We start from the raw sequence: 22,757 nt of genomic DNA on the forward strand, positions 1-22,757 counted from the left end.
TTTTTTTATCCATTCTGATACCCTATGTCTTTTGGTTGGCGCATTTAATCCATTTACATTCAGTGTTATTATAGAAAGATATGGGTTTAGAGTCATTGTGATGTCTGTATGTTTTATGCTTGTAGTGATGTCTCTGGTACTTTTTCTCACAGGGTCCCCCTTAGGATCTCTTGTAGGGCTGGTTTAGTGGTGACAAATTCCTTCAGTTTTTGTTTGTTTGGGAAGACCTTTATCTCTCCTTCTATTCTAAGTGACAGGCTTGCTGGATAAAGGATTTTCGGCTGCATATTTTTTCTGTCTAGCAAACTGAAAATCTCGTGCCAACTCTTTCTGGCCTGCCAAGTTTCAAAAGAGAGATCAGTCACGAGTCTTATAGGTCTCCCTTTATATGTGAGGGCACGTTTACCCCTTGCTGCTTTCAGAATTTTCTCTTTATCCTTGTATTTTGCCAGTTTCACTATGATATGTCGTGCAGAAGATCGATTCAAGTTACGTCTGAAGGGAGTTCTCTGTGCCTCTTGGATTTCAATGCCTTTTTCCTTCCCCAGTTCAGGGAAGTTCTCAGCTATTATTTCTTCAAGTACCCCTTCAGCACTTTTCCCTCTCTCTTCCTCCTCTGGGATACCAATTATGCGTATATTATTTCTTTTTAGTGTATCACTTAGTTCTCTAATTTTCCCCTCATACTCCTGGATTTTTTTATCTCTCTTTTTCTCAGCTTCCTCTTTTTCCATAACTTTATCTTCTAGTTCACCTATTCTCTCCTCTGCCTCTTCAATCCGAGCTGTGGTGGTTTCCATTTTGTTATGCATTTCATTTAAAGCATTTTTCAGCTCCTCGTGACTGTTCCTTAGTCCCTTGATCTCTGTAGCAAGAGATTCTCTGCTGTCAGCTATACTGTTTTCAAGCCCAGCGATTAATTTTATGACTATTATTCTAAATTCACTTTCTGTTATATTATTTAAATCCTTTTTGATCAGCAAGCATCTGACTCTTAATTTCGGCTCAGGTCATGATCTCACAGTTTGTGGGATTGAGCCCTGTGTCAGGTTCTGTGCATGGAGCCTGCTTGGGATTCTCTCTCTCTCTCCCTTTGCCCCTCCCCTGCTCATGTGCTGTCTCTCCCTCTCTCTCTCAAAATAAGTACATAAACATTAAAAAAATTCAACAGTCCAATATAACAGTGTGGCCCTTGTCTAAAATTAGTGTAGAACTAATAGGTTACTAGTTTTAAAATCTAGGTCACTTAACTCTAAGCAATATTTAATTATTTCATGAATGAGCTTAAAAGTAAACATTGAATTATATTTTTTCATGGTTACACTCAATGTGATATCTTGAAGTTATACTTCAGGTATACAAACAGAAGTGTGTTTATTGTCTGGACAATGAATTCAGTCCATGGTAAAGACTCATTCATAGTAAAATTTGGTTAGTGCAGGTTATTTAAAGACACGAATATTACTGATGACTATGGGAACCTCCAACAGGAAAACTAATGGTGTGTTAATTTTCTTGTCAAAAGAACTTGTTCATTTCATAAAAAATAAAAGTGAAAACACATCACATATCTGAAATCTACCCATTTGATCATTAGAGTCTAGTTTTCTTTTGACTGAGTACATTGTTTGTATCACTTACTATTGATGAATTGTCTGGGAGAGATGTCTGGTGAGAAACTTGAGACTGGGAGGAGGAGTTAAGATGGGACCAGGATTTCCTTTGGCCCTCAAACAGAGCTGTGTTAAGGTCAGATCACTTGGAACATTCAGAAACTCAATCTGTGAAGTGATCGGATAGGATCTCCACAGGTGGAGGGAGTCAGCTTGGTGGGACAGAGGTGTGTGTATGTGAATTGGGGGAGATAAAATGGCATAGGCATGGAAGGGAGGGATCCTCTTCTGTGGAGAGACAAAAGGAAGAGAAAGAGAGTCTGTGGAATTGTGGTATTGAGTTAGTACAAGAGAAAAACCTCTTTGGACCACAGACTGGGGAATGAGAAATATGGAGAGTGCCAGTTTTTATTTCGCAAATAGCTTTAAGAGCTGAAGATTGGAATTTTCAAAAGTGCGTGATTTTCTCTGGACTGGAGGTGGCTGGCTGTGCATGTACCTCTGGGGGAGGAGGCTCGCTCTGTAGTGTGGTATCGATCTCAGGGGCACACTGGGTGAGAACAGTCCCTTCCCTCCAGTACTGTGGGAAGGTTTATTGCCTCCTCAAGGACAAAAGACCTTGCAGGTGCCAGCCAGCAGGGTGGAGTGGCACTGTACCAGAACAGAATCTGTGCAGTGCAGGGATCCTTTAAGACATTGGGGGTTGGATCCCAGCACCTATAAGGCTTGGGAGACTGTGGAGCCAGACAAGTTGGCTGCCTGCACTACTCTGTGAGGGCTGTATGAAGAGCATAGTTTGTGACACCTGGTCCAGGGAGGAGAGATTGGGGTGTTGCCATTTTTCTTCCCATATCCAACATGGTGGGGCTTCAGGGAGCAGCACAGTGGCCCCCAGTGGAGGCTGGGCCACTTACACCAAACCCCACCCCCTCCTTGACTGGCAACTGCTTATCTACTGGAGTGGGACGATACTGAGTGAACCAAATGGCCTCTCCTCCAGACCAGCACAGCCACTGTGCAGGAACCAGGTACCAACAGAACCAACAGACCACTGTCCTGCAGTTTTATATGTTAGTCTGTCTTTTTCTTTTCTTTTTCTTCTTTTCTTTTTTCCTTAACCTCTCCTTTTGTTTTCCTTTGGAATCAGGTTCATAGTTTCAGAGTTGAAGAGAATATATATTTTATATATATAAGTATATATATATATATATATATAATGCATGTATTATATATAAAATAAAAAAATAAAAGAATATACATTATTCTTTTCTTTCTCTGTTTTGTTTGTTTAATCAGGCACTTTTATTGTATTGTTTTTACAGCTTTATCTCCTTTATGTTCCTATCCCTCTCTCTGGATTAAGCCTTACAGTTTCTTTGATTCTCTGCTTGGTCTTTTTTTCTGTCCCTTTCATTTTTCTCTTTGTCTGGAATCAGGTCCCCACCCCCTTGCCTTTATTCCAGTTACTTCAATGAACAACTCAAAGCACACCTGGTAGAAGATGCAAACAATCTACCACTATGAGCAAGGAGGAGCTTTACAGAGAATTTACCAGTGGGATAGAGCAGTCAAATACACAACAACAGAGTGCATACAGCATACTCCAAAGACATTTCCTAAAGAGCCAAGCCCCAGACAGTGTATGACCCCTTTTTAATATAGTAGTACTCGCAGGTGCAGGACACATTACAAGCTATTAAAACATGTAAAAGACATAAATGTATCCAGAATTACAAAAAGGAAGAATTCTCAAAAGAAATCCAGGAAGAAATGACAGCCAGAGAATTGCTCAAAACAGATATAAAAAATATATCTGAGCAAGAATTTAGAGTAACAGTCATAAGACTAATCTCTGAGCTTGAAAAAAGCATACAAGACAGCAAAGAATCTATTGCTGCAGAGATCAAAGATCTAGGAAATAGTCATGCTGAATTAAGAAATTCCATAAATCAGATGCAAAATAAACTAGATGCAGTGACAGCGAGGATGGAAGAAGCAGAGGAGAGAATAGGTGAAATAGAAGATAAAATTGTGGAAAATGATGAAGCTGAAAAAAGAGGGAAAGGAAATTTCTAGACCATGAGGGGAAAATTAGAGACCTAAGTGATTTAATGAAATAGTATCCATATCATAGTAGTTCCAGAAGAAGAAGAAGAAGAAGAGAGAGAAAGGGACAGAAGGCTTATTTGAACAAATTTTAGCTGAGAACTTCCATAATCTGGGGAAGGAAACAGGCATCCAAGTCCAAGAGGCACAGAGAACTCCCTTCAAAATCAACAAAAGCAGGTCAATACCATGACATAGCATAGTGAAACTGGCAAAATACAAAGATAAAGAGAGAATTCTGAAAGCAGCTAGGGACAAACAGGCCACAACATATAAGGGTAGACACATGAGGGTGGTAGCAGACCTATCCACTGAAACTTGGCAGGCCAGAAGGGAGTGGCAGGAGATATTCAAGGTGCTGAACAGGAAAAATATGCAGCCAAGAATCCTTTATCTCTAAAGGCTGTCATTCATAATAGGAAAGATAAAGCCTTTCCTAGACAAACAAAAAATAAAGGAATTCATGATCACTAAACCAGCCCTGCAGGAGATCCTGAGGGGGACTCTGTGAGTAGAAAGCAGCAAAGACTACAAAGGACCAGAGACCACCACAAGCACGAAACTACAGATAGCACAATGACACTAAATCCACAGTTTTCAATCATATGCTTTCACTCATATGTGGAATTTGAAGAAACTTAACAGAAGACCATGGGGGAAGAAAAGGGGAAAAATGTTTCAAACAGAGAGGGAAGCAAACCATAAGAGACTCTTAAAAACAGAGAACAAACTGAGGGTTGATGGAGGGTGGGGGAGAGGGTAAAGAGGGTGACAGGCATTGAGGAGGGCACTTGTTGGGATGAGCACTGGGTGTCGTATGTAAGCGATGAATCATGAGAGTCTGCTCTGGAAGTGAAGAGCACACTGTATACACTGTATGTTAGCTAACTTGACAATAAATGATATTAAAAAAATCCATATATTTCAGTAATCTCTCGGAATGTAAATGGACTAAATGCCCCAATCAAAAGACACAGGTATCAGAATAGATTGAAAAAAACCCAAGGATCCATCTAAAAATTGATAAACCTCTAGCTAGATTTCTCAAAAAGAAAAGAGAGAGGGCCCAAGTATATAAAATCACAAATGAAGGAGATCACAACCAACACCACATAAATACAATTATTAGAGAATACTATGAAAAATTATATGACAACAAACTGGACAATCTGGGAGACACGGAAAAATTCCTAACACACTACCAAAATTCAAATGGAAGGAAATAGGAAAATTGAACAGACCCATAACCAGTGAAGAAATTGAATTGGTTATGAAAAATCTCCCAACAAAAGGGAAGGGGAAAAACTAGTTTTAAACAGCGAGGGATGAAAACCATAAGAGACTCTTAAATACAGAGAACAAATGGAGGGTTAATGGGGGGTTGGGGGGAAGGGAAAATGGGTGATGGGCATTGAGGATAGCAGCTATTGGGATGAGCACTGGGTGTTGTATGTAAGTGATGGATCATGGGAGTCTACTCCTGAAGCCAAGAGCACACTGTATACACTGTATGTTAGCAAACTTGACAATAAATTGTACTAAAAAAAAATCTCCCAACAAATAAGACTCCTGGGCCAGATGGCTTCCCAGGGGAATTCTACCAGACATTTTAAGCAGAGTTAATACCTATTCTTCTAAAGCTGTTCCCAAAACTAGAAACAGAAGGAAAGCTTCCAGACTCATTTTATGAAGCTGGCATTATGTTGGTTCCCAAAGCACACAAAGACCCCACCAAAAAGGAAAATTACAGGCCAATATCCCTGATGATGAACTTGGATGCAAAAATTCTCAACAAGATACTAGCAAATTGAATTCAATAGTATATTAAAAGAATTATTCACCATGATCAAGTGGGATTTATTCCTAGGATGCAGGGTGATTCAATATTCACAAATCAATCAACGTGATACATCACATTAATAGAAGAAAGGATAAGAATTGTATGATCCTGTCAATAGATGCAGAAAAAACATTTGACATACAGCATTCTTTCTCAATAAAAACCTCAAGAAAGTCACGATAGAAGGAACATAACTTAACATCATAAAAGCCACATATGAAAGGCCCACAGCTAATATCGTCCTCAGTGGGGAATAACTGACAGCTTTACCCCTTTTCTGGGGGTACCAGAAAATACCCCCAAATAGCCAAAGTAATGTTGGAAAAAAAAAACCAAAAACAAACCAAAGCTGGCATCATCACATTTCCAGACTTTGGCTTGTATTTCAAAACTGTAATCATGAAGACAATATGGTATTGGCACAAAAACAGACACATAGACCAATTGAATAGAATAGAGAACCCAGAAATGGGCCCACAAATATATGGCCAATTAATCCTCAACAAAACAGGAAAGAGTATCCAATGGAAAAAAGACAGTCTCTTCAGCAAATAGTGCTGGGAGAACTGGACAGCAACATGCAGAAGAATGAAACTGGACCACTTTCTTACACCATACACAAAAATAAATTCAAGAGGGATGAAAGACCTAAATGTGAGACAGGAAACCATCAAAATTCTACAGAAGAAAACGGGCAGCAACCTCTTTGGCCTCAGCCACGACAAGTTCTTACTTGACATGTCTCCAAAGGAAGCGGAATTAAAGGAAAAATGAACTATCAGGACCTCATCAAGACAAAAAACTTTTGCACAGAAAAGGAAACAATCAACCAAATTAAAAGGCAACCGATGGAATGGGAGAAGATATATGCAAATGACATTCAGATTAAAGGCTAGTATCAAACATCTATAAAGAATTTACCAAACTCAACACCCCCAAAACAAATAATCCAGTGAAGACATGGGCAGAAGACATGAATAGACACTTTTCCAAAGAAGATATCCAGGTGGCAAACAGACACATGAAAAGATGCTCAAAATCACTCATCATCAGTGAAATACAAATCAAAACCACACTGAGATACCACTGGTCAGAATGGTTTAAATTAACAACTCAGGGAACAACAGAGTTGGCTAGGCTGTGGAAAATGGAGAATCCTCTTGCACTGTTGGTGGGTATGCAAACTGGTGCAGCCACTCTGGAAAACTGTGGAGGTTCCTCAAAAAGTTAAAATAGAATTACACTGGGCGCCTGTGTGCCTTAGTCATTTAAGCATCTGACTTCGGCTCAGGTCATGATCTTGCAGTTCGTGAGTTTGAGCCCTGCACCGGGCTCTGTGCTGACAGCTTGGAGCCTGGAGCCTGCTTTGGATTCTGTGTCTCCCTTTCTCTCTGCCCCTCCCCTGCTCATGCTGTCTGTCTCTCTCTCTCTCAAAAATAAACATTTAAAAAATTTTTTTAAAAAGTAGAATTACCCTACAATCCAGCAATTGCTGGGTCTGGATTAGTATTCTATGCGTAACATTTTACTCTTATTCAATTCAATTATTCCAATGCTATAGCATTTCTTCACTGATTTTAACTTTAAGCTGTGAAAATTTCTACTCACTTGCACCTTGAGTTTTGAATTTTCTCTGTCTCCTTGGAATCTTTTTATTTTCTTTCTTGAATGATTTCCTCCATCCAGATTAAGAGCAATTTAAGATGTATATGGAATAGGGAGGAGAAAGCCATCTGTGTAAAGCTATCAGTTTATTCTAGAAATAAAAACAGCACTATGGGTTGTTTGTAGTGATTCATCTAAGAAAATAATTGGTAAGGTCATAAAAATAGTTATGTCTCTGATATGTCTAAAAGCATAGTTAACATACAAAATGCATTTGACATTATAATACAGGGTGAAAAATAGTAGAAAATGATGCTTAGTGGGATGGAAGTTAAAGTAAATAAATATCTCAATTCAGATACTCACTATCTACCTGGAAATAGTGTCACATCTGCAGTGTCACATCTCCCATAAGACTTCCCTGCCCCTGCCCTACCCCAACTTTATTTATTTATTTATTTATTTATTTATTTATTTATTTAACAGCAGCATTTTATTTATTTATTTAATTTGTTTAATGTTTTTTTTTTTTTTAAATTTTTTTTTTCAACATTTATTTATTTTTGGGACAGAGAGAGACAGAGCATGAACGGGGAAGGGGCAGAGAGAGAGGGAGACACAGTACTGGAAACAGGCTCCAGGCTCTGAGCCATCAGCCCAGAGCCCGACGCGGGGCTCAAACTCACGGACCGCGAGATCGTGACCTGGCTGAAGTCAGACGCTTAACCGACTGCGCCACCCAGGCACCCCGTTTAATGTTTTTTTCAATATATGAAGTTTATTGTCAAATTGGTTTCCATACAACACCAAGTGCTCATCCCAAAAGGTGCCCTCCTCAATACCCATCACCCACCCTCCCCTCCCTCCCACCCCCCATCAACCCTCAGTTTGTTCTCAGTTTTTAAGAGTCTCTTATGCTTTGGCTCTCTTCCACTCGAACCTCTTTTTTTTTTTCCTTCCCCTCCCCCATGGGTTTCTGTTAAGTTTCTCAGGATCCACATAAGAGTGAAACCATATGGTATCTGTCTTTCTTTGTATGGCTTATTTCACTTAGCATCACACTCTCCAGTTCCATCCATGTTGCTACAAAGGGCCATATTTCATTCTTTCTCATTGCCACGTCGTACTCCATTGTGTATATAAACCACAATTTCTTTATCCATTCATCAGTTGATGGACATTTAGGCTCTTTCCATAATTTGGCTATTGTTGAGAGCGCTGCTATACACATTGGGATCCTACCCCAACTTTAGATACCAGTCATAAACCCAGGTTGTTTCTTGTGCTTCTGACCGAATGGATATAAAATGGATGTTCCAATGACCATTCCCCCAACACTTGGGTTAAATTAACTTGCTAGAGTGGTTTACAAAACTCAGAGAAGCACTTAATTTAAGAGATTACGGGTTTATTTTAAAAGGATATAACTCAAGAACAGCCAATGGAAGAGATGCATAGGGAAGGTATGGGCTAAGTGTGAGGAGCTCCCATGTCTTCTCTGAGCTCACCACTCTTCCCAAATCTCCATGTGTTCTCTGACCTGGAAGTTCTCTGAAACCACTCCTTTTGGATTTTTATGTAGGTTTCATTATGTAGGCATGATTGATGAAATCATTGGTCATTAATGATTGAATTCAATATCCAGCCCCTTTCCTGTCCCCAAAGTTGCCTCATTAACATAATAAAAGATACATTTATTATGTCTTGGAATAATAAAGATATTGACTTGACTTAAGTATATTATTATAATATCTTTATTATTCCAAGAGTTTTCCAACTGTTCAAATAAAGATATTATTATTCCAAGAGTTTAGGAGTTCTGTGCCAGAAAACAGGAACAAAGACCATATACATATGTTTATTTTATGTCATAGCGTCATATTATGTTAGAAAAGAGATATTTGCCAAAGAGGAGAGAAGAGATATCATACCTAGTTGGAAATTTACTGTAGAGTTGACACACACTGTTGAAATAATTAATATTAAAAATGAGATCATAGAAGAACTAACCATTCTGAGATTATAGTAAGTGACTATCTGAGCAAACAGATAAAAGTGATTAATATGCCTCTAACTCAAAACATAAGATTCATACTAGGTAGGATGTCAGAGGAGTGCTATAACTGTCAAGACACATATTGGAAGTCTTCTTTGGCTAAATGAAGAACATGAAGAATGTGTGACATGCTTTGCTGAGTGTTTGACAGTTTTGTATCCTAATAGGTATGAGAATTGACCTGGTTAATGAAGTGGTTATAACAAGAACAGTATGACAAAGTGACCCTTTCATTTTAGTGTCTTTTGGTGCCCAGATCTCTGGGTTGATAAAGTAAATACTAGCTACAAGAGGAATGGAATGTTTGAAGACATGTTAAATAAGGTAATGCACATAAAACACCTAGGATAGGGTTATGGATAGATATTAAATTATTTCCTAGAGTTCCAATAGATAGCAGTATATATGGAAGTGTCAATGTTTCTAGATCCTTGACTTTTATGAGAGTCAAAGTATTTTGTGTTAAACAAAACTAAATGCTTTCCTACTTTGTTAAATATAAGACATTTTGCTTAATTTACAATTTAGTTGATTACTAATAAGGATGAACATCTCTGTACAGGTTTATTGGCTCCTTCTTTCTTTCCTTCAATGTCTTTTTCATGGATTTTATATAGTTTTCCAGCTGAATTGTGAAAACATTTTGTATATAAAGCTATGAAATATTTATGAAGATATTAATTTTCAAATGTGTGACATTTTGTCATTTTCTTGAAAATTTTGTTTATACAGCATTTCCTAATATACAGAGGTTCTGATTTTTAAGTATGCAGTTCACTTTCTCTATAATTTCTACCTTTGGTGCCATGCTTAGGAATACCTGGCTCCCCCTCATTTTTTGGTGAATATTCATCTACTGAAGTATGATGCTTGTAGGTGTTATAGAAAGCAGAATTTCTCAACTATCTTTTTGCTTTTAACATTTTTGTCAAGGGAAGCAAATCTTGGACTAGAAATACAAACTGTACACTAGAGAGAGAAAACAGATTTTCAGGAAGAGTGAAGAAATCGGTTAAGTAAATTCTTGTTCTTTTGCCTTGATGAATCAGGCCTTGGTATTCTGTGACAACCAGCAAAAGAAACTAGAAAACCCCAATAATTCTGGTTTTCTCTGAGTAGTTTTGGAAGAACTAGAGCAGATAGGATGGCAATGAGCAAACATGGTTTTGATTTTAAAAAAGAGGAAGAGAGGGGCGCCTGGGTGGCGCAGTCGGTTAAGCGTCCGACTTCAGCGAGGTCACGATCTCACGGTCCGTGAGTTTGAGCCCTGCGTCGGGCTCTGGGCTGATGGCTCAGAGCCTGGAGCCTGCTTCCAATTCTGTGTCTCCCTCTCTCTCTGACCCTCCCCTGTTCATGCTCTGTCTCTCTCTGTCCCAAAAATAAATAAACGTTGAAAAAAAATTTTTTTTTAAAAAGAGGAAGAGGGAGATTTTGCAGATATTAGACTGAAGAGTTTAGTGCAGGAAAATTTTTAGGATGTGTTATTAAAAGGATGCTTCCTGTGATCACTAGGAACCAGTGTGGCTTCACTAAAAACAGCTTATTTCTGCGTTACATTAATGATTTCTTTTATTAAAAATTAGAATAAGGAAATGGCATGTTTTTCACAACATTCTTATAGACATGATGGAGAAATGTGAGTTGGATGTTCAATTAGATAAATGTGTTATTGATGGACTATCCCCAAAGTAATTATTAATGGATTAATTTGAGCCTGAGGGAAATAGTGACAAAATTCTTTTACTGGTTTTAAACCGTTCAAATTATATCAGTGACCTTAGAATAGGTATTTGATACTTATTGTATTATTATTATTATTGTTGTTAATTATTATTTTTCATTTAAGACAAGGAATACTTTATTCAAATCCATCAGAGAAATGGGCAGGTTGAGTCTAACAAAGTGTTGTATTTTAAAGCATAGGTCAGTAATTGTATATGAGCGTATACACAGCTACATACAAATTAACTGATCAGAGCACAGATTTTCAATGTTCAAAACAGAATAAACTTCCCTGTAAAAGCAGCACCTTTGTGACATTTTAAACTTTAATATTCTTCTCTTCTCTGCCCTATCTTTCAATAGAATCCATACTAACTTCCTCATAATCCTTCTCAAGGGCAGCCATATTCTCATGGGTCTGAGAAAAACTTTCCATCCCCCATGCCCTCACCTAAATACCAGTGAAGAAAGGCATGTTTGGCATACATCAAGTCAAACTTGTGGTCAGGTGAGCCCAGGTCTGAGCAATGGCTGTGGTGTTGCTCAGCATGTACACAGCTCACTGTACTTTGGCTGGGTCCCCACCAGACATCACAGTGGGAGGCTGGTTTTTAATAACAACTTTGAAGCAGTGGGGCACCAGTCCACAGACTAGATGATATACTTGGTCTTAATGGTGGCAATGGCAGCATTGACATCTTTGGGAACCACTTGCCACTATACAACAGGCAACAAGCCATGTGTTTACCATGGCAAAGGGTCACATTTTACAATCTGGTTGGCTGGCTCAAAGCATGCATTCGTCATCTCTGCTACAGAAAGTTGTTCATGGTAGGCTTTCTCAGCAGAGATGACAAGGGCGTATGTAGCCAGAGGGAAGTGGATGTGGGGATACAGCACTGGGTTGGTCTGGAGTTCTGTCAGTTCAACATTCAGAGCTCCATCAAATCTGAGAGAAGCAGTGATGGAGGACCCAATTTGGCCTCTCAACCAACTAAGGTTAGTGTAGATTCAATATTGAGGTTTCTATAACAGGTGTCATAGATGGCCTCATTGTCTATGATTAAGGCACAATCAGAGTGCTCCAGGGTGGTGTGGGTAGTGAGGATGGAGTTATAGGGCTCAATTACAGCTGTGGAAACATGGGAGGCTGGGTAAATGGAGAACTCCAGCTTGGACTTCTTGCCATAATCAACAGAGAGACGTTCCATCAGCAGAGAGGTAAATCTCCCAAGCTCCTCCTCCAAAGCTGTGGAAACCCAAGAAACCCTGGATACCTTTCTCCTGGTCAGCCAATGTTCTAGTGCCCTTGGGCATAATTACTGGCAGCATCTTCCTTGCCTGTGATGAGCTGCTCAGGGTGGAAAAGCTGACAATGGGTGCCATTGCAAAGTCATTCATCAATGACTGTGGGTTCCAGGTCTACAAACACTGTCCTGGGCACATGGTTGCCAGTACCCTTCTCACTGGAGAAGGTGTTGAAGGAGTCATCTCCTTCCCCAGTGGTCTTGTCACTTGGCATCTGGCCATTAGGCTGAATGCTGTGTCCTAGACAATAGACTCCTAACAGGCATTGCCAATCTGGACACCACCTCGGCCAACATGGATGGATATGCATTCATGCATTGTTGCTGCTTTGCGGCTGCTGAGCAGATGGCAGAGAGGAAGAGATGAGGTTGTTGCTTCTTACAGTGTGGCTTTTCGGTGGTCGATATAAGAGAAACTGCTTAAATTAGTGTTAGATAAGTAGGGGGAATATATTGTGTGAAAGAATTAATATAAAAATATAGGCAAGATCTACTAAGATAAAGTTTGATGAAAATAAATCTACATTCTTTTTTTTTTTTTACTAAATAATTTGTGTCACTGTTATATTGAGGAAATATGACTAAGAAGCTCATCTAAAAATTATTTAGAAGATGTCAGTAACTTCAGGGGTGCCTGGCTGGCTCAGTCAGTAGAGGATGCGACTCTTGATCTCAGGGTTGTGAGTTCGAGCCCCATGTTGGGTGTAGAGATAACTTAAATATAAAATCTTAAAAAAAAGTCAGTAACTTCAGTAAATCAATATGTGGTGGCCAAGAAAGCCAACTCTATTCGTTGTTGCATCAGGAAGAATGAGGGAAACAATAGCCATTACTACGTAATATTGGCCAAATTGCACATGATGTGTTGTGGTGCCAACTATTAAACACAAATAGAGAGAGACTGATGGACGGTGAGAGATGTATTACCAGCATGGGAGAACTGGAAACCATACATCAGGATGATGACTGAAAGAACATGAGAAGGAAAGTCTTACAGGAAACATGAGCGTTGCCCTCAAACATTTGAAGAGCTCTCATATGGTGAATGTAGATTTAGGTTCAATAGTGGACCTAATAAGGTGATATGTTTCAACTCAACACAATGAAGAATCTACAGGGTTCTTCTAAGTGGGAGAAGCAAGTTTTAAAGAATGGGCTAGACAATTACTCAGCTAGTGTTACTACAGAAGAATGAATAGTTTGCCCAGCTGACCCTTAAAAATCTAAGATTACAACTGAATCAACTTTTCATTTTTTCCAACACACAGAAGTGTTGAGAGGCATTCCTTAAGCCTTCTGGCTTCATCTAATAAGAGGGAAGGCTGCATTTACACATGTGACTGGTGACCTTGGGCAAGGGACTCTAAGTAAACTATCCAGAACAGGTCCCTGGAACCAGCTCATGTTGTCCAGATCTCTGGGTCACGAGATAAACTTAGCTTTTTGTGGCTGACTCTGTCTGTAACCACATTCATTTGAAAACATGACCAATAGAGGCCAATTAAGTTTTGCAAGCATGATACGTATAACAAGTGTGGCAGATTTGGAAAAATAGCTTGAATTAACAAGCTTATATTATGAAATGCTTGGCATAACTTCACCCTGAAAAACCTTAATTTCTGTTTATAGTTTTAGTTACTGCAGCTTTAGTATTTATGCTATTCAATCATTTCAATTACTTTAGTTTCCTGAACAAAAACACATCCACTTTGGTGCCATTAAAAATTAAATTCATAATGACCGAGGAAGATCATTGCTTGTTATATTAGCCTCCTGAGAGCAGTGTACTGGGAAAGGCTGGGTGGGATATGCCTCATCTCTCATGGTTGTTCCCTATAAAAAGGACACCACTATTTACGGGGGTGGAGGTCCAGATACAAAATGACAGCATCACTGTGAATGGGAGAAATAAACAAAAGCTAGAAGTACATTCCCTTCCTGTTTTTGTGCGGGGAGGACTGGATAGGAGTCATTACAATTTGAGGGTTAAGGATCATATGTGAGGACTGAATGAAGTAATGTATATAGCACAAGACTTAACAAATGTTTGATACACAGTAAGCATTCAGTAAAAGATAGTATTATTAGGATTGTCATCATCACTATGTAACCAGATGGTGTAATGTCATAGCCCCTTAGGATTATTTAGCTGTTTGGTGAGGAGGAGGGACCCTTATTCAAAGAGCATAGGGTGGCTGGATTAGGGCTCAAACCTGATCAATTTTCTAAGAAGTGGGAGACAATTCTATCAGGCTTCTCTAGTCCCCATCTGTCCTACTAGTATAATCCTTGCACACCCTACTCTTTAGGAGCTCATGGACTGGTTTGGAGTTATGCTGATGCAAGCCAAGAAATGTCTCAGACCTGTAGAAGCTGGAAGAGGCAAAGATCATCCCATGGAGCCTTGAGAGGGAACATGGCCCTGTTGACACTTTGATTTCAGATTTATAGCCTCCAGAATTGTGATATAATAAATTTCTGTTTGTGTTAAGCCTCCCAGTTTATGACACTTGTTACAGCAGCCTTAGAAACAGGAGGGAATACAAAAGGTCCAGAGAAGGAAGAGAGAGAAATAGGATTTCATAACTAATGAAAATATGAGTAGTAGGGCCGAAGGTGTTATTTATTTATTTATTATTGTTTTTTAAGCCAAAAAGGTACTGCTTGTGGATGATGGAAGCTTTAATATTTAGGTAGAATAATAAAACTAATGTGACTCATGGCATTTGAATTTTGGATTCTTCTGCATTAGAACAATGATCCAGTGAGACTAATAACAAGACTTCATGTGCTTCGGAGTGGGACTTTATGATTATAGGAAATGGATACCCACGAAATTTATTTAATTGCTGCCAACACAAAGATGATGACAAAGCCAAATTCAAATCCCTTGCACAAAATTTGGTGGTAGTTAGAATTTGGCAGTGGAAAGGAAAAACTTTAGATGATGTCTGTTGATTGGGTCTTGACTAGGCAACATTTTCAAAGAAGATATATTTTGATAAATGCTCAAAGGCCACTCACTCAGATGCAGATCAGAACTAGGTCAGAGCTTGATGTTGACACTCAGTTGTCTTATTTCCCAGAAAGTATTTTAATGATGGCTATTGGTATGTGGAAAGGTATGCATGCCTATGAATGAAGAGGGAGGCACACTCATGAGAATGATCACCTGTTGTGGTTGATTGGAAAAGAGGCATCACCAGGAATTGGAGAGCAAGACTGTCAGCTACAGAGCATTGCCATATTTTCATTGCATTGTTCATTACTGTTGGTTGGGTAATAGAACTAAGCCAATGGTGGTGGTGTGCTTGGGTTGAAATCCAATCACTGATGTTTTGCTCCATCTTGCAAATTCTAGTTAATGGCCTAGAATCAGACCTGGAAAAATCCTGAGAATACATGTAGTTGAACGTTTTAATTTGACAAATTAGGGCACTGGATCCAAGGACATGATTTTACCAAATTTATATTCTCACAGTGCCATGTGTAGAAGCTGGGTCTTTTAGCTTCGAGTGCAAGTTTTATCCATAATATAGTGCCCCTTTTTTCATGATTACAAAGTCTTTATATTTTGTTAGTTAACCACATTATCATGTTGAATGGAGGCAAATGTGAAATTGTGTCATTATATTCTTTTCTATTTTGAAAGTTTTATTATATGTAAAATTTATTATTGATTAATTATTAATTATGATTGAAATTGAAGGTGTGAGAATTAGTTCCAGTTGTACCACTACCTATTTCTGTGATCTTATATATGTTACTTATCTTCTCTTGATTCAAATTATCCTTCCATATTTGAATAAAATTATGAAAGTTTGTTTTAATCATAAATTATTGTAAACAAAGTTGCATATAAGATTGCTAAGTATGATAGTGTTTGGTATCTATTAAGTGATCAAAATATATTGATGAATCTGAAAGTTGGGGTCAAATTTATTTATTTTACTTTATTTTTATAAATGGTAAATTTCATAGTATCTATTGAGCTGATCTGCAGACTTTCCTTAACAATAATAAGGAAACACAATAACATTTATTGAGGGCTAGGTGTGGGGTGGGTACTATGTAATACTTAACATGTGATGCCTCATTTAACACATCATCTGATGTATAGATATGGTAAAGACCTATGTTCTAAGAATGATGTAACTGAGGCTTAGAGAAGTTTAGAAATGCCCAACATCTTAGAAATTGTAAGTGATGGATCCAGAATTTGAACCCATGCTATTCCCCGAGAGTTCTTGGTAACCACTCTACCATTTTGCCTTCTCGTGGATGAAAACAAATTGTGTGAGTTATACACTAAAGAGACCTTTTTATAGTTAGCATCATAATGGCTTTTAAATTAAATTGTTTACTACTGAGAAGTGACCCTTAGTGATATGTTGTTAAGTCATTTGAATTCGTAATCCACTTTCTAATAAAGTTGTTTTCAAAGATTCTTCTCCTAGGTACATACACACACACCCATGCACACACATAGACACATCCAATCAAAACAAACTGTAGAACATTTTCCTAGGCTCATTATCCTATATTCCCTTATTGTAAAATAAAACAACAGCTACACTAAAATGTGTTTTTATATGCAAAGACATAAGGAAAAATTGTTGTTGTGCCTTTCCACTCATCTTAATGATTGCTATTGCCAATAAAATTGAATGATTAGAAACTGGAATTTATGAAAGTCAGGAGAAATGTTTTGTTTGAAAAATAGCTTTTTGGGGGGCAGTCTTTAAATAGGCATGATCTTGGTGTGTGTGTATGTGTGCTAAAGCTTTGAGGGCTTGGGCAAGTTGTTTTTGGAGTGCCTCACAATATTTCTGAAGTGACCCTTTGAACAGTGAAACCTGCCAATCTCACTTTATAGTTTTGAACTGAAATCTGACTGCAAGTGAAATCACTGCATTTTTGCTATGATGAACAGCTCTATGGTTGTTTCATCAAAAAGTCACCTAATTTATCAGAGGAAATTTCCTCTTTTACATAAATTCCTTGCACACTCTTTTTTGACACTAGAATTTTATCCATTTATTTTATATTTTTTTCCTTCAATCTATGCTTTCATCAATTAGATTTAATGAAAGAAATAGTTCTTTTATTTCTGCCATGTGGTTAGAATTATTTGGATATATTTTTAATATTCAGAACAACAGAATAGGAATTCAGGAGAACTGACAATCTGGAAATGACTGAATAGATACTTAAGTGCAAGCATACTATGTGGTTCACTTAGATGCCTTTAAAAGACTATTCAATTCTGACTATATTGCTTCTCATTTCTTTTTTTTTCAATTACCCTGAAGATAACCTTTATGCCATATACTTTTTTCTACTAAATGTCAAGAACTTAACTTGATAAAATTATTTGTATCATTAAAATAAAGTTATTTACTCATTTGTGGGTCAATATTCACATAACTTTAAAAAGTTTTATAGTTGGGGTGCCTGGGCAGCTCAGTTGGTTAAGTGTCCAACTTCAGTTCAGGTCATAATCTCACAGTTCATGGGTTTGAGCCCCAGGTCAGACTCTGTGCTGACAGCTCAGAGCCTGGAACCTGCTCAGATTCTGTGTTTCCCTCTCTCTCTGCCCCTCCCCAGCTCACACTCTGTCTCCCTCAAAAATAAACATTTTTTATTTTTATTAAAAAAATTTTTTTAATGTTTTATTTATTTTTGAGACAGAGAGAGACAGAGCATGAACGGGGGAGGGTCAGAGAGAGGGAGACACAGAATCTGAAACAGGATCCAGGCTCCGAGCTGTCAGCACAGAGCCCGATGCGGGGCTTGAACTCACGGATCGCGAGATTGTGACCTGAGCCGAAGTCGGCGGCTCAACCGACTGAGCCACCCAGGTGCCCCAAAAATAAACATTTAAAAAAATAAAAAGTTTTATAATTAACACATAGGCTTGATAACATAGAGACCTATCAAAGGTTTTAAAATGATATCCTAAAAGTCGTGATAAGTTTTACATTTTCATAGTCATATATCAAGATCATTCTATATATTAAATATGCACCCAAACTTAAGCAAGACTTAGACAACAATATGTGTGATAGATAGATATTGGCTGATTATAGTGAGCTTGAACTTGATATCAATTCAGAAAGTTTATAGGGGAAACAAACAATAAACAAAAAATGATATTAGATAGCAGTGAATTGGGAGCATGAAACCAGAGGATTGAATGGAGAGTGCCTGGTGTTGCGTGGGGATACTTTTGATTGGAAGGAATTTGGATTGCCAGATAAAATACAGTACTCCCAGTTAAAGCTGCATTTCAGATAAAAAATGAATTTTTTAAAAAATGTAAGTATTTCCCCAATATTGCACAGGATATACTTATACTAAAAATTATTTATTGTTTATCTGAAATTCAACTTTACCCAGGATACCTGCATTTTTGGTAAATCAGGCAACTCTACAGGGATGGCTTCTCTGAGGAGGTGGTGTTTGAGATGAAAACTGGATAATAAGAAGGAGCCACATGTCAAAAGTGAGTGAGGAAAGTATTAACAGGGAGAGAGAACTGGTGGGCAAAATCTGGAATATAGAAAGAGCTTGATGTGTTCAAGGCAAACAAAATGAACTGTGGTTGGGTAACTGGCAAAGAGGAATGTGGCATGAATAAAGTTGGATAAGTAGGTGGGAGCTAGGTTAAGTAGAACTTCCTAAACCAGGGAAGGTTTGGATTTTATTCTACATGCTGTGTAATTAGCTATTTGAGGATGTGAATGGGTTTTGTACATGTAGGAGGATTGGGGGTGATATATGTGGCATACTGTGATTTATAGTATAAAAATGTACTCTAGAGAATGGATTGGAAGGAACCAAGTAGGGAGGCAGAAAGGGTAGTTAGGAGGTTATCACAATGATCCAGGCAGGAAAGGATGGTGATTAGGGCTTGAATGCTGACAGTGGAGATGGAGAGAAATGAGCTGACTCTGTTCATTTGTTGTTCATATGTTGTAAGTAGAGCCAACAGAACTTGCCAATGGACTTGTTGTTGCGAGTAAGGAAAAGAAAGAACCCCATCACTACTTTTATTTTTTTCATTTTTAATTTTTTAAATATCTACAAGTAAATTTAATAAGAGTCCTAGATAATGTGCTGTGGTACATCAGAGAATAAGTAACTACTGATAGCTGGTAGGATCAAGATAATTTTAGTAGAGGGGGCAGTATTTGAGCTCAGTCTTAATTATAATAATTAATCTAAATCTGTGAAAATAGAACATTGTACACTTAATCTGGAAACCAAGTGATGCACACATACACATGAAAATATCTGTGAACCATCACTACTTTTAGATGAAAGTCCTTGGCTCAGTGTCTGGCACTGACAAGCATTCAATAGATGTCAGCATCATTAGACTCACTATATATGGGAAATTAAATTTATTTATAATAAAATCGAAAATAGGGATGCCACGGACTTAAGATTTTTGGGGGCAATTTTAGTTTAACAGAAAAACTTAAATTATTAATGTAATTCACTCTGTAGCATCAAATCTCTAAAGCTTTAAGGCAAATTTATAAAGTAATATATTTTAAAGTTACAAATGCTGATTATTCACACTATCTTTCTGAGCAGTGATTCTCAATCATGAAGCTATAATATCAGACTCTGGTGAGATGTGTGTATAGCTTAAAAAGGTACATAGAAGTACATAAGTTTGCATTAGAAAATAAAAATGAAACCTGTTTCAATAACACAAATTATAAACAAGTAAAATTTAAAAGAATCTTGGCTGGTGTGGATATAGAAAGGTCATAGTGATTCTCAATTGCGACACATTCTCAGGGACAATATCACAACTTATAGAGATAGAGACAAAAATGATTAGTCATCTCTGCTCTGAGGGGAGCTCAAGGCATTCCTTCCCTGCCCTCAAGAAGGAGAAGCTCTGGCCTGGTCAAGGACAAAATAGTCATGAAGCTCATGTAAGTGTTCTTTACTTACATGAGAGAACAAAAGTTCTCTCTTTTTCTTGATTCATTCTTCCTCTCTCTCTCTCTTTTTGGACTATTTGTTTTTCTTATTTATTTATTTATTTATTTATTTATTTATTTATTTATATTCTCAAATTGGTTAACATGCTGTGTATTCTTGGCTTCAGGAGTTGAATCCACTGATTCATCACTTACATATAACACCCAGTGCTCACTCCAACAATTGCCTTCCTTAATGCCCTTCTTAATTTTACCCCCCTGCCTGCCGCTTCCCCACTCCCATCAACCCTCAGTTTGTTCTCTGTATTTAAGAGTCTCTTATGATTTGCCTCCCTCTCTTTATATCTTATTTTTCCTTCCTTTTGCCTATGATCATTTGTTAAGTTTCTCAAATTCCACATATGAATGAAATCATGTGATATCTGTCTTTCTCTGACTAATTTCGCTTAGCATAATATCTTCCAGTTCTATCCATGTTGCAAATGGCAAGATTTCATTCTTTTTCATCGCCGAGTAGTATTCCATTGTGTATGCGTGTGTGTGTGTGTGTGTGTGTATGCGTGTATCACATCTTCTTTTTTTTTAAGTTTATTTATTTATTTTTGGAGAGAGAGAGAGAGAGAGAATGAAAGCAGGGAGGGGCAGAGTGAGGAAGAGGGAGAGAATCCCAAGCAGGCTCCATGCTATCGGCACAGAGCCTTATGTAGGCTCGAATTCACAAACCATGAGATCATGACCTGAGCTGAAGTTGAGAGTCATATGCTTAACCAACTGAACCACCCAGGTGCCCATATTTACATCTTCTTAATCCATTTGTCAGCTGATGGACATTTTGGGCTCTTTCCATAATTTGGCTATTGTTGATAGCATTGCTATAAACAATGGGGTGCATGTACCCCTTGAATCAGCATTCCTGTATCCTTTGGATAAATTCCTAGTAGTTCAGTTGCTGGGTCATAGGGTAGTTTTATTTTTAATTTTTTGAGGAACCTCCACAGTTTTCCAGAGTGGCTGCACCAGTTTGCATTCCCACCAACTCCTGTTATTTCCTGAGTTGTTAAATTAAGCTGCTCTGACCAACGTGAGGTGGTATCTTATTGTGGTTTTGATTTGTATTTCTCTGATGATGAGTGATGTTGAGCATCTTTTCATGTGTTTGTTTGCCATCTGGATGTCTTCTTTGGAAAAGAAGTGTCTTCTGCCCATTTCCTCACTGGATTATTTGTTTTTCAGGTGTTGAGTTTGGTATAGATTTTTGATACGAGCCCTTTATCTGAATGTCATTTTCAAGTATCTTCTCCCATTCCATTGGTTGCCTTTTAGTTTTGTTGACTGTTTCCTTTTCTGTGCAGAAGCTTTTGTCTTGATGAGGTCCCAATAGTTCATTTTTGCTTTTATTTCCCTTGCCTTTGGAGACATGTCAAGTAAGAACTTGCTGTGGCTGAAGCCAAAGAGGTTGCTGCCTGTTTTCTTCTGTAGGATTTTGATGGTTTCCTGTCTCACATTTAGGTCTTTTCATCCCTTTTGAATTTATTTTTGTGTATGGTGTAAGAAGGTGGCCCAGTTTCATTCTTCTGCATGTTGCTGTCCAGTTCTCCCAGCACTATTTGCTGAAGAGACTGTCTTTTTTCCACTGGATACTCTTTCCTGTTTTGTTGAAGATTAGTTGGCCATATATTTGTGGGCACATTTCTGGGTTCTCTATTCTTTTCTACTGATCTGTGTGTCTGTTTTTGTGCCAATGCCATACTGTCTTGATGATTACAGCTTTGTATTACAGGTTAAAATCTGAGATTATGATGCCTCCAGCTTTGGTTTTCTTTTTCAACACTACCTTGGTTATTTGGGGTCTTTACTGGTTCCATACAAATTTGAGGATGTTTGTTCTAGCTCTATGATGAATGCTGGTGTTATTTTGATAGGGATTGCATTGAAAATGTAGGTTGCATTGGATAGTATCAACATTTTAACAATATTTGTTCTTCCAATCCATGAGCATGGAATATTTTTTCCATTTTTTTGTGTCTTCTTCAATTTCTTTCATAAGCTTTCTACAGATTTCAGTGTGCAGATCTTTTACCTCTTTGGTTAGGTTTATTCCTAGGTATTTTGTGACTTTTGATGCAATTGTAAATGGGATAGATGCCCTGATATCTCTTGGTGCTTCATTATTGGTGTATAAAAATGCAACCGACTTCTGTACATTGATTTTATATGCTGTGACTTTGCTGAATTCATGTATAGCTCTAGAAGTTTTTTGGTGCAGTCTTTCAGGTTTTCCAAGTGGAGTATCACATCATCTGCAAATAGTGAAAGTTTGACTTCTTTTTTGTTGACTTGAATGCACTGTGTTTGCATCATTGTATTCTGGGCTTGTTTGTAACGTTGGCCTTCTATAGACTTTTGGCCCAAGTAGTATTTTAAGTTAATTCTTTGAAGTTTGCTAATCTGCTACAAATAACAAAGATAGAGAAAATATATTTACAGTATTAAAAAACTCATGCCTTAAAGCACACGGAAATGAAAATTAAATAATAAGAAATGAAA

General features: G+C 37.8%; 1 protein-coding gene and 1 pseudogene across 1 annotated transcript in view; one reads left to right on the forward strand and one right to left on the reverse strand.

Annotated features, from left to right (window-relative positions):
- Positions 1-22,757, forward strand: part of GIPC2 (GIPC PDZ domain containing family member 2) — a 430,222-nt gene that overhangs the window by 321,428 nt on the left and 86,037 nt on the right. The window lies entirely within an intron of this gene.
- On the reverse strand, positions 11,170-12,711 carry LOC121027351 (tubulin alpha-1D chain-like; annotated as a pseudogene).

This window comes from Herpailurus yagouaroundi, unplaced genomic scaffold (assembly GCF_014898765.1).
Source record: "Herpailurus yagouaroundi ecotype Mexico unplaced genomic scaffold, PumYag 77, whole genome shotgun sequence".
NCBI lineage: Eukaryota > Metazoa > Chordata > Mammalia > Carnivora > Felidae > Herpailurus > Herpailurus yagouaroundi.